Genomic DNA, 12,084 nt, shown 5'->3' with positions numbered 1-12,084 from the left:
TCATCTCAACATTAATTGAATTGAATAAATTTTATTAGCCAATTATGTATACATACAAGGAATTTGTCTTGGTGCTTTGCTCGCAAGTAACAACACGACATACAGCAAACAATTAAAGTTAAATACAAACATAGAAAATAGGTGCAGGAAGAGGCCATTTGGCCCTTCGGAACAGCACCGCCATTCATTGTGATCATGGCTGATCATCCACAATCAGTAACCCGTGCCTGCCTTCTCCCCATATCCCTTGATTCCACGAGCCCCTTAAAATCTTTAAATTATTATTGTAAAAGGAAATTGTATTTCAAAACATTTCTGACTTCCCGAAATAAGGAAAAATTTGCGGCGTAGGAAGAAATTGCACTGCTCCAAGAGAACGTTCTTTTAGGGAGATGAGGAGAACTTTATTTAATCAGAGGGTGGTGAATCTGTGGAATTCTTTGCCACAGACGGCTGTGGAGGCCAAGTCAGTGGATATTTTTAAGGCAGAAATAGATAGATTCTTGATTAGTGCGGGTGTCAGAGATTACGGGGGAGAAGGCAGGAGAATGGGGTTAGGAGGGAGAGATAGATGAGCCATGATTGAATGGAGGAGTAGACTTAATGGGCCGAATGGCCTAATTCCATTCCTATCACTTATGACCTTATGCTGGTTTAAACTGATAGACACAAAATGCTGGAGTAACTAAGTGGACCGGGTAGCAGCTTCTCTCCAGAGATGCTGCCTGTCCCGCTGAGTTACTTCAGCATTTTGTGTCCATCTAAGGAAAAAAATTTGGCTATTAGTTTGGATATTGATTTTCCACTCTTTTGGCAAAAATAATACGACTTTGTAAATAACGGGACCATTGCGATGAAATATTATCTGCTGACAGCGACTTTAGCAGAAATGACCAATCTCTCCAAAAACTATTAAAAGTACGAAGATCGACACACAAAGCTGTAGTAATCTCTGGAGAGAAGGAATGGGTGATGTTTCGGGTCGAGACCCTTCTTCAGACTGGTTAAGGATAAGGGAAATGAGAGATATAGACAGTGATGTGGGGAGATAAAGAACAATGAATGAAAGATATGCAAAATAGTTGGGATGATACAGGAAACAGGCCTGCATTGAGGGCGTGCAGCGTAGGTTCACTAGGTTAATTCCCGGAATGCCGGGACTGTCGTATGTTGAAAGACTGGGGCGGCTAGGCTTGTATACACTGGAATTTAGAAGGATGAGAGGGGATCTTATCGAAACGTATAAGATTATTAAGGGGTTGGACAAGTTAGAGGCAGGAAACATGTTCCCAATGTTGGGGGAGTCCAGAACCAGGGGCCACAGTTTAAGAATAAGGGGTAGGCCGTTTTGAACTGAGATGAGGAAAAACTTTTTCAGTCAGAGAGTTGTGAATCTGTAGAATTCTCTGCCTCAGAAGGCAGTGGAGGCCAATTCTCTGAATGCATTCAAGAGAGAGCTGGATAGAGCTCTTAAGGACAGCGGAGTCAGGGGGTATGGGGAGAAGGCAGGAACGGGGTACTGATTGAGAATGATCAGCCATGATCACATTGAATGGCGGTGCTGGCTCGAAGGGCCGAATGGCCTCCTCCTGCACCTATTATCTATTGTCTATGCCACTGTTAGCTGTTTTGTTGGGTGAAAATGAGAAGCTGGTGCGACTTGGTTGGCGGAAGGATAGAGAGAGAGGGAATATCGGGGCTACCGGAAGTGAGAAAGAGTGCAGTAAAAACTACTATGGCCTCACAGAGGTTAATGCCAGCTCTAATCAGCAATTAGAAAAACAAAGGGAATCTTGGCGAAAACAGGAAATGCTGGAAATACTCAGCAAGACAGGCCACACCCTTGGGAAGAGAAACAGGAGTTCATGTTTCCAGTTGGAGATAAGTTTATAAGTGATAGGATCAGAATTAGGCCATTCGGCCCATCAAGTCTACTCCGCCATCCAATCATGGCTGTTCTATCTTTCCCTCCTAACCACATTCTCCTACCTTCTCCCCATAACCCCTGGCTAATCAAGAATCTATCAATCTTTGCCTTAAAAACATCCATTGACTTGGCCGACACAGCCGTCTGTGGCAATGAAATGCACAATTCACCATCCTCTGACTAAAGATCTTTCGTCAGGACTGAAAAGGTGCCAGAAGAAGCTCCTAAAGTTGCAGGAAGGAGAGGGGTGTGTGGATGACTCTGATATGGGGACAAGCCGCATTCAGGTCAATTAGCTTCAGACTAATGAAGGGTCTCGAGCCAAAACGTCACCCATTCCTTCTCTCCAGAGACGCTGCCTGTCCCGCTGAGTTACCCCAGCATTTTGTGTCTGTCTTTGATTTAAACCAGCATCTGCAGTTCTTTCCGAGAACAGATGAATGAATGACATGCAAAAAACAACGACGATGAATGAAACGGGCTGTGGGCGAGGTGAAAACGAGTTATATAGTCAATGAAACTCAGTGGGGTGACAGTGAAACTAGTACGCGACTAGGGTGGGGAGGGGCAGGGTGAGAGGAGATGTCAGGGTTACTTGAAGTTAGAGAAATCAACGTTTCTTTCGGCGATGCTTTCAAGAGAGAGCTAGATAGAGCTCTTAACGATAGCGGAGTCAGGGGGGGGGAGGGTATGGGGAGAAGGTAGGAACGGGGTACTGATTGTGAATGAGCAGCCATGATCACATTGAAAGGGGATTGAGCAACTAGATTTCCTCAACTTGGTCAAAAAGGCCCACTTCAAAATGTAATCACCACTCTACTCACTCCGACCTGCGCGAGATAGATAACCACATATGAGGTGTTTGCACAGTGATCAACCAGGACCAGAACCAGGACCAGGACCAGGACCACAACAAGAACCAGGACCAGGACTAGAACCAGGACCACAACCAGGACCAGGACCAGGACCAGGACCACAACCAGGACCAGGACCACAACAAGAATCAGGACCAGGACTAGAACCAGGACCACAACCAGGACCAGGACCAAGACCAGGACCACAACCAGGAGCAGGACCACAACAAGAACCAGGACCAGGACTAGAACCAGGACCAGGACCAGGACCACAACCAGGACCAGGACCAGGACCACAACAAGAACCAGGACCAGGACCAGGACCACAACAAGAACCAGGACCAGGACCAGGACCAGGACCAGGACCACAACCAGGACCAGGACTAGAACCAGGACCACAACCAGAACCAGGACCAGGACCAGGGCCAGAACCAGAACCAGGACCAGGACCAGGACCAGGACCACAACAAGAACCAGGACCAGGACCAGGACCACCACAAGAACCAGGACCAGGACCAGGACCAGGACCATAACCAGGACCAGGACCAGGACCAGGACCACAACAAGAACCAGGACCAGAACTAGAACCAGAACCACAACCAGGACCAGGACCAGGACCAGGACCACAACAAGAACCAGGACCAGGACTAGAACCAGGACCACAACCAGGACCAGGACCACAACAAGAACCAGGACCAGGACTAGAACCAGGATCACAACCAGGACCAGGACCAGGACCAGGACCACAACAAGAACCAGGACCAGGACTAGAACCAGGACCAGGACCAGGACCAGAACCAGGACCAAGACCAGGACCAGGACCAGGACCACAACCAGGACCAGGACCAAGACCAAGACCAAGACCAGGACCAGGACCACAACCAGGACCAGGACCAGGACCAGGACCAGGACCACAACAAGAACCAGGACCAGGACCACAACCAGGACCACAACCAGGACCAGGACCAGGACCACAACAAGAACCAGGACCAGGACCAGGACCACAACAAGAACCAGGACCACAACAAGAACCAGGACCAGGACCAGGACCACAACCAGGACCACAACCACAACCAGGACCAGGACCACAACAAGAACCAGGACCAGGACCAGGACCAGGACCAAGACCAAGACCAAGACCAGGACCAGGACCACAACCAGGACCAGGACCAGGACCACAACAAGAACCAGGACCAGGACCACAACCAGGACCACAACCAGGACCAGGACCAGGACCAGGACCACAACAAGAACCAGGACCAGGACCAGGACCAGGACCAGGACCACAACCAGGACCAGGACCAGGACCAGGACCAGGACCACAACAAGAACCAGGACCAGGACCACAACCAGGACCACAACCAGGACCCGGACCAGGACCAGGACCAGGACCACAACAAGAACCAGGACCACAACAAGAACCAGGACCACAACCAGGACCAGGACCAGGACCAGGACCACAACAAGAACCAGGACCACAACCAGGACCAGGACCAGGACCAGGACCACAACCAGGACCAGGACCAAGACCAGGACCAGGACCAGGACCAGGACCAGGACCAGGACCACAACCAGGACCAGGATGGTGGTGCTGGCTCGAAGGGCCGAATGGCCTTCTCCTGCACCTATTATCTATTGATGTCCATATCGCTGCCCAAGGGAAATATGTGGTGACCTTCATCCAATTTGTGTTTGGACTTCAATTTGGAAAACTTCAGACAGTGGTCAAGTCTGTCTCTTTGCTCCCGTGGTCATCCCAGCCGCAGGGTGGCGCTGTGGCCGCAGGGGGGTGCCGCGGCCCTCCCAGCCGCAGGGTGGCGCTGTGGCCGCAGGGGGTGCCGCGGCCCTCCCAGCCGCAGGGTGGCGCTGTGGCCGCAGGGGGTGCCGCGGCCCTCCCAGCCGCAGGGTGGCGCTGCGGACGCGGGGGGGGTGCCGCAGTCCTCCCAGCCGCAAGGGGGGCGCTGCGGACGCCGCCCGGTTGCTGAGGCAACGGGGCCTACCCCGCCAGCGAGGAGCCCGCCTCCCTCCTCCGCCTCCGGCCTGGGCGCGGCGCGACTCTGGATGCAGGCTGCAGGCGGCCCCCAGGAGCAGCGGCAGCGGCAGCGGCAGCGTGCGGGCAAGCGGGCGGGCCGGCCACCTCACACCAGCGCCAGGTTGCTTCATTTTATTTCCTCTCGGTGCCTTTTAACTCCATCCATCCAGGGACGGTCGACGCGCTCCGTGCAAATATCCTCTCCCCCCGTTATACTTCCCCATAACAGTCAGATACAAAACTCGTGCAGCTGCAATTCTTTAAAATTTGGGGGGAGGGGGAGGGGGGGGGGGTTTCCCCACTCATTTAAAAAAAAAATTGAATCCAACTTTGCCTTGTTTTGGGTTAAGGATGTTGTTATTATGTTGCCTTGAGTTAAAGTGCCCCGTTTTCAGCTGAATGTTAGTCACAGTCACATAGTCTAGTCACAGCACGTGGAAACAGATCCTTCCCCCAACCCCCACACCGACCCCCAACCCCCACACTGACCCCCACACTGACCCCCAACCCCCACACTGACCCCCAACCCCCACACTGACCCCCACACTGACCCCCAACCCCCACACTGATCCCCAACCCCCACACTGACCCCCAACCCCCACACTGACCCCCAACCCCCACACTGATCCCCAACCCCCACACTGACCCCCAACCCCCACACTGATCCCCAACCCCCACACTGACCCCCAACCCCGACACTGATCCCCAACCCCCACACTGATCCCCAACCCCCACACTGACCCCCAACCCCCACACTGACCCCCAACCCCCACACTGACCCCCAACACCGACCCCCAACACTGATCCCCAACCCCAACACTGATCCCCAACCCCCACACTGATCCCCAACCCCCACACTGATCCCCAACCCCCACACTGACCCCCAACCCCCACACTGATCCCCAACCCCCACACTGACCCCCAACCCCCACACTGACCCCCAACCCCCACACTGACCCCCAACCCCCACACTGACCCCCAACCCCCACACTGACCCCCAACACCGACCCCCAACACTGATCCCCAACCCCAACACTGATCCCCAACCCCCACACTGATCCCCAACACTGATCCCCGACACCGACCCCCAACACTGATCCCCAACCCCGACACCGATCCCCAACCCCCACACTGACCCCCAACCCCCACACTGACCCCCAACCCCCACACTGATCCCCAACCCCCACACTGACCCCCAACCCCCACACTGACCCCCAACCCCCACACTGACCCCCAACACCGACCCCCAACACTGATCCCCAACCCCAACACTGATCCCCAACCCCCACACTGATCCCCAACCCCCACACTGACCCCCAACCCCCACACTGACCCCCAACCCCCACACTGACCCCCAACACCGACCCCCAACACTGATCCCCAACCCCAACACTGATCCCCAACCCCCACACTGATCCCCAACACTGATCCCCGACACCGACCCCCAACACTGATCCCCAACCCCGACACCGATCCCCAACCCCCACACTGACCCCCAACCCCCACACTGACCCCCAACCCCCACACTGATCCCCAACCCCCACACTGACCCTCAACCCCCACACTGACCCCCAACCCCCACACTGACCCCCAACCCCCACACTGATCCCCAACCCCCACACTGACCCTCAACCCCCACACTGACCCCCAACACCGACCCCCAACACTGATCCCCAACCCCAACACTGATCCCCAACCCCAACACTGATCCCCAACCCCGACCCCAACACCGACCCCCAACACTGATCCCCAACCCCAACACTGATCCCCAACACTGATCCCCAACCCCGACCCCAACACCGACCCCCAACCCCAACACTGATCCCCAACCCCAACACTGATCCCCAACACTGATCCCCAACCCCGACACCGACCCCCAACCCCGACACTGACCCCCAACCCCGACACCGACCCCCAACCCCGACACTGACCCCCAACCCCGACACTGATCCCCAACCCCAACACTGATCCCCAACCCCAACACTGATCCCCAACACTGATCCCCGACACCGACCCCCAACCCCGACACCGACCCCCAACACTGATCCCCAACCCCGACACCGACCCCCGACACCGACCCCCAACCCCGACACTGATCCCCAACCCCCACACTGATCCCCAACACCGACCCCCAACCCCGACACCGACCCCCAACCCCGACACTGATCCCCAACCCCGACACTGATCCCCGACCCCAACACCGAACCCCAACCCCGACACCGACCCCCAACCCCGACACCGACCCCCAACCCCGACACCGACCCCCAACCCCGACACTGATCCCCAACCCCAACACCGACCCCCAACACCGACACTGATCCCCGACCCCAACCCCGACACCGACCCCCAACCCCAACACTGATCACCGACCCCGACACCGACCCCCAACCCCAACACTGATCCCCGACCCCAACCCCGACACCGACTCCCAACCCCGACACTGATCCCCAACACTGATCCCCAACCCCAACCCCAACACCGACCCCCAACCCCGACACCGACCCCCAACCCCGACACTGATCCCCGACCCCAACCCCGACACTGATCCCCAACACTGATCCCCAACACTGATCCCCAACCCCAACACCGACCCCAATCCCGACACTGATCCCCAACACTGATCCCCAACACTGATCCCCAACACTGATCCCCAACACTGATCCCCAATCCCGACACTGATCCCCAACACTGATCCCCAACACTGATCCCCAACACTGATCCCCAACACCGACCCCAATCCCGTCACTGATCCCCAACACTGACACTGATCCCCAACACTGATCCCCAACCCCAACACCGACCCCAACCCCAACACCGACCCCAACACCGACCCCCGACACTGATCCCCAACACCGACCCCCAACCCCGACACTGATCCCCAACACCGACCCCCGACACTGATCCCCAACACCGACCCCGACACTGATCCCCAACACCGACCCCAACCCCGACACTGATCCCCAACACCGACCCCCGACACTGATCCCCAACACCGACCCCAACCCCGACACTGATCCCCAACACCGACCCCCAACCCCAACACCGACCCCAATCCCGACACTGATCCCCAACACCGACCCCAACCCCAACACTGATCCCCAACCCCGACACTGATCCCCAACACCAACCCCAACACCGACCCCCAACCCCAACATCGACTCCAACACCGACACTGATCCCCAACCCCGACACTGATCCCCAACCCCAACACCGACCCCAACCCCGACACTGATCCCCAACACCGACCCCCAACCCCAACACTGATCCCCAACCCCGACACTGATCCCCAACACCAACCCCAACACCGACCCCCAACCCCAACATCGACTCCAACACCGACACTGATCCCCAACCCCGACACTGACCCCCAACCCCAACACCAACCCCAACCCCGACACTGATCCCCAACACCGACCCCCAACCCCAACATCGACTCCAACACCGACACTGATCCCCAACCCCGACACAGATCCCCAACCCCAACACCGACCACCAACACCAACCCCCACCCCAACACTGATCCCCAACCCCAACACCGACCCACACCCCAACCCCAACACTGATCCCCGACCCCAACACAGACCCCCAACACCAACCCCAACCCCAACACTGAACCCCGACCCCAACACCGACCCCAACACTGACTCCGACCCCAACCCCGACACCGACTCCAACCCTAACCCAACACTGACACCGACCCCACCCCGACCAACATGTCCCCCATCATTGTAGGCAGCGAGATCGGCAGCTGCACATTGGTTTTCCAGTCGAGGACATTTCACCAGGTGTTCCATTGTTTGTGGTTCAATGCCACATTCGCAGGTGACAGAGTTGGAGTTATATCCCCACTTGTTTAGAGAACACCCGTACTAATCAAGAATCTATCTATCTCTCTGCCTTAAATATATCCACTGACACCCTCCAAATCTCCCAGACCTAGTCAAGTCAAGTTTATTTGTCACATACACATACACGATGTGCAGTGAAATGAAAGTGGCAATGCCTGTGGATTGTGCAACAAAAAAAAATTACAATTACAACATATAAATTAAAATTAATACAGAAAAGAAAATTTAGTCCCTGGAGTTATATAGTTAACAGTCCTGATGGCCTGTGGGAAGAAACTCTGTCTCATCCTCTCCGTTTTCACAGCGTGACAGCGGAGGCGTTTGCCTGACCCGTAGCAGCTGGAACAGTCCGTTGCTGGGGTGGTAGGGGTCCCCCATAATCTTACTTGCTCTCGATCTGCACCTCCTGATGTATAGGTCCTGCAGGGGGGTGAGTGTAGTTCCCATGGTGCGTTCTGCCGACCGCACTATTCTCTGCAGGGCCATCCTGTCCTGGGCAGAGCTGTTCCCAAACCAGACTGATGTTGCCGGACAGGATGCTCTCTACAGCCCCAGAGTAGAAGCATTGAAGGATCCTCAGATCGGTTCAAGGTGAAGGGGAAAAGATTTAACAGGAATCTGGGGGGTAACTTTTTCCACACAGAGGGTGGTGGGTGCATGGAACAAGCTGCCAGAGGAGGTAGCTGAGGCTGGGACTATCCCAGCGTTTAAGAAACAATTAGACAGGTACATGGGAGCAGCATCTGCAGTGAGCTGTCCCAGTGAGATGTCCAGTACATCAGGACAGAAGAGTCATAGAGTGGAAACTTGCACACACCGGCCAAACATGTCCCAGTTACACTAGTCACACCTGCCCACGTTTGGCCCATATCCCTCCAAACCTGTCCTATCCATGTACCCGTTTAATTGTTTCTTAAACGCTGGGATAGTCCCAGCCTCAACTACCTCCTCTGGCAGCTTGTTCCATACACCCACCACCCTTTGTGTGGAAAAAGTTACCCCACAGATTCCTGTTAAATCTTTTCCCCTTCACCTTGAACCGATGTCCTCTCGTTCCAGGAGATTTGGAGGCTGTGGCGGCCAAGTCAGTGGATATATTTAAGGCAGAGATAGATAGATTCTTGATTAGTACGGGTGTTCTTTAAACAAGTGGGGATATAACTCCAACTCTGTCACCTGCGAATGTTGCATCGAACCACAAACAATGGAACACCTGGTGAAATGTCCTCGACTGGAAAACCAATGTGCAGCTGCCGATCCCGCTGCCTACAATGAAGATGCCGAGGAGTATGTTCAGCTCGGGCTTAACAATATCTAAACTTGTGATGTGGACTCGATAAGAAGAAGTACGGGTGTCAGAGGTTATGGAGAAAAGGCAGGAGATTTGGGTTAGGAGGGAGAGCCGTGATTGAATGGCAAAGTAGACTTGATGGGCTGAATGGCCTAATTCGACTCCTATCACTTATGATCTTATGATTTTAATTATCTTGCTATGTGTTGTAATATATGTGAGCAGTGTTTATGTACCACATGGATAAAGATGCCTGAAGAAAATCAAACTCGGTGGAGATACAAGGAACTGCAGATGCTGGAATCTTAAACAAGACACAAAGTGCTGGAGGAACTCAAAACGGGTCAGGCAGCATCTGTGGAGGGAATGATAGGCGAGGTTTTGGGTCGGAACCCTTCTTCAGATTCGGTAGGTGCTTGTGTGCAAGCTTCGCAAAATACCTCATATCCAAGAAACGACACAAAGTAGTGGAGTAACTCAGCAGGTCAGGCAGCATCTCTGGAGAACATGGATAGGCGACGTTTTGGGTCAGGACCCTACTTCAGACTCTGTATTTCCTCTGGAGAAGTCTCAAGAAAGGTCCCGACCTGAAACGTCACCCATTCCTTCTCTCCAGAGATGCTGCCTGACCCGTTGAGTTACTCCAGCATCTTGTGTCTACCAGTACAGTGACTGCTCCTTGACAATGTGGAATTTAAAAAAAATGTTGAAGCCTAATTTTGAACAATATTGTATTTAGCTATCCAACAGATAGCTAGAAATAATGATAGAATTTATGATAGAATGATCACAGAACGTGATAGGATCTTTACTTATGGAGCTTTACTAATAGGACGGCATGGCGGTAAAGACCTGGGTGTGATCCCGACTACGGGTGCTGTCTATACGGAGTTTGTACGTTTCCTCCCACACTCCAAAGATGTACAGATTTGTCGGTTAATTGGCTTGGGTTTTTGTATACTTGTTCTAAGTGTAAATTGTCCCTAGTGTGAGTAGGCTTGTGTTAATGTGCAGGGATCACTGGTCGGTGCGGACTCGCTGGGCCGAAGGGCCTGTCTCCGCGCTTTATCACTACATTAAACTAAAAGCTGGTTAAGGATTATTTTGTCTTGAGAAAATGACTTATTTTCACCTTATAGCATAGAAACAACCAACTGCAGATGCTGGTTAATGCACAAAAGGACACAAAGTTCTGGACTATCTGAACAGGTCAGGCAGCATCTATGGAGAACGTGGATCCATTTTGCTGTCTGAACTGCTGAGTTACTCCAGCACTTTGAGTCCTTTTTCTTTTCATCTTATCTCCCTTTTTCCTGCAAGTTTGCACAAGGCTGTCTCCAAGCTGTCTGTATTTATATTTTATTCGTGTCTACCCCTGAATAAGTCCTCTGCTCAAGGATGCCTACTTCAACAAAAATATGTATACGCCTAACTGTACGTATTCATTCAGGCTCTCTTTATTTTACATGTGTTCTGCTTAAATTTGGCCTTTTACCAGAAGCTAACCCCAATACTATCCTTTGGCACAATGGCAGTTTCTGTGGCTGCACAATTAGCAATATTGTCTTCAATTCCCTAAATGTGAGTTTTCTCTTGAGAAAAATACAAAGTGCGGGAGTAACTCAGCAGGTCTGGCAGCATCGGTCAAGGGATTGAATGGACAACGTTTTGAGACAGGATCCTACTTCAGACTCTACCTCGAAACGCCGCCTGTCCATACCCCTAAACCCCTAAAGATTCCTTTCTTCTGACCTTTTGTGTGTCTGAGTTTCCATTTGTTTTTAAAAAGAGCTGCTCCATAAAATGTTTTTTCTTTTTATCAAGCTTTCAGTCGACCGTCCTACTTTTTGTGTACCTTGGTTTCAGATTTTGTTTGATGACACTTCTGTATTTTAGGATGTAGTGACAAATTGTAAATACACATCATCTGAATTCCAAGTAACCCAGCGGGTCAGGCAGCAACACAAATCCATGTTCTCCAGAGATGTTGCCTGACCTGCTGAGTTACTCCAGCAGTCTGTGAAACGTCACCTATCCATGTTCTCCACAGATGTTGCCTACCCGCTGAGTTACTCCAGCACTTTGTGTGTTTAAAAAAACAAACAGCATCTGTACTTCCTTGTTTCGCCATT

General features: G+C 53.0%; 1 protein-coding gene across 1 annotated transcript in view; it reads left to right on the top strand.

The window, feature by feature from the left end:
- Nucleotides 1-4,766: 4,766 nt before the first annotated feature.
- Nucleotides 4,767-12,084, top strand: part of LOC144594664 (uncharacterized) — a 104,623-nt gene continuing 97,305 nt past the window's right edge. Inside the window, 2 exon segments of the mRNA XM_078401485.1 lie at nt 4,767-4,934; nt 10,178-10,360. The gene's annotated coding sequence lies outside the window, so the exon portion shown is untranslated.

This window comes from Rhinoraja longicauda, chromosome 6 (assembly GCF_053455715.1).
Source record: "Rhinoraja longicauda isolate Sanriku21f chromosome 6, sRhiLon1.1, whole genome shotgun sequence".
NCBI lineage: Eukaryota > Metazoa > Chordata > Chondrichthyes > Rajiformes > Arhynchobatidae > Rhinoraja > Rhinoraja longicauda.
Note: the sequence above shows the minus strand (reverse complement) of the source record. Positions and strands in the feature narration are given on the sequence as shown.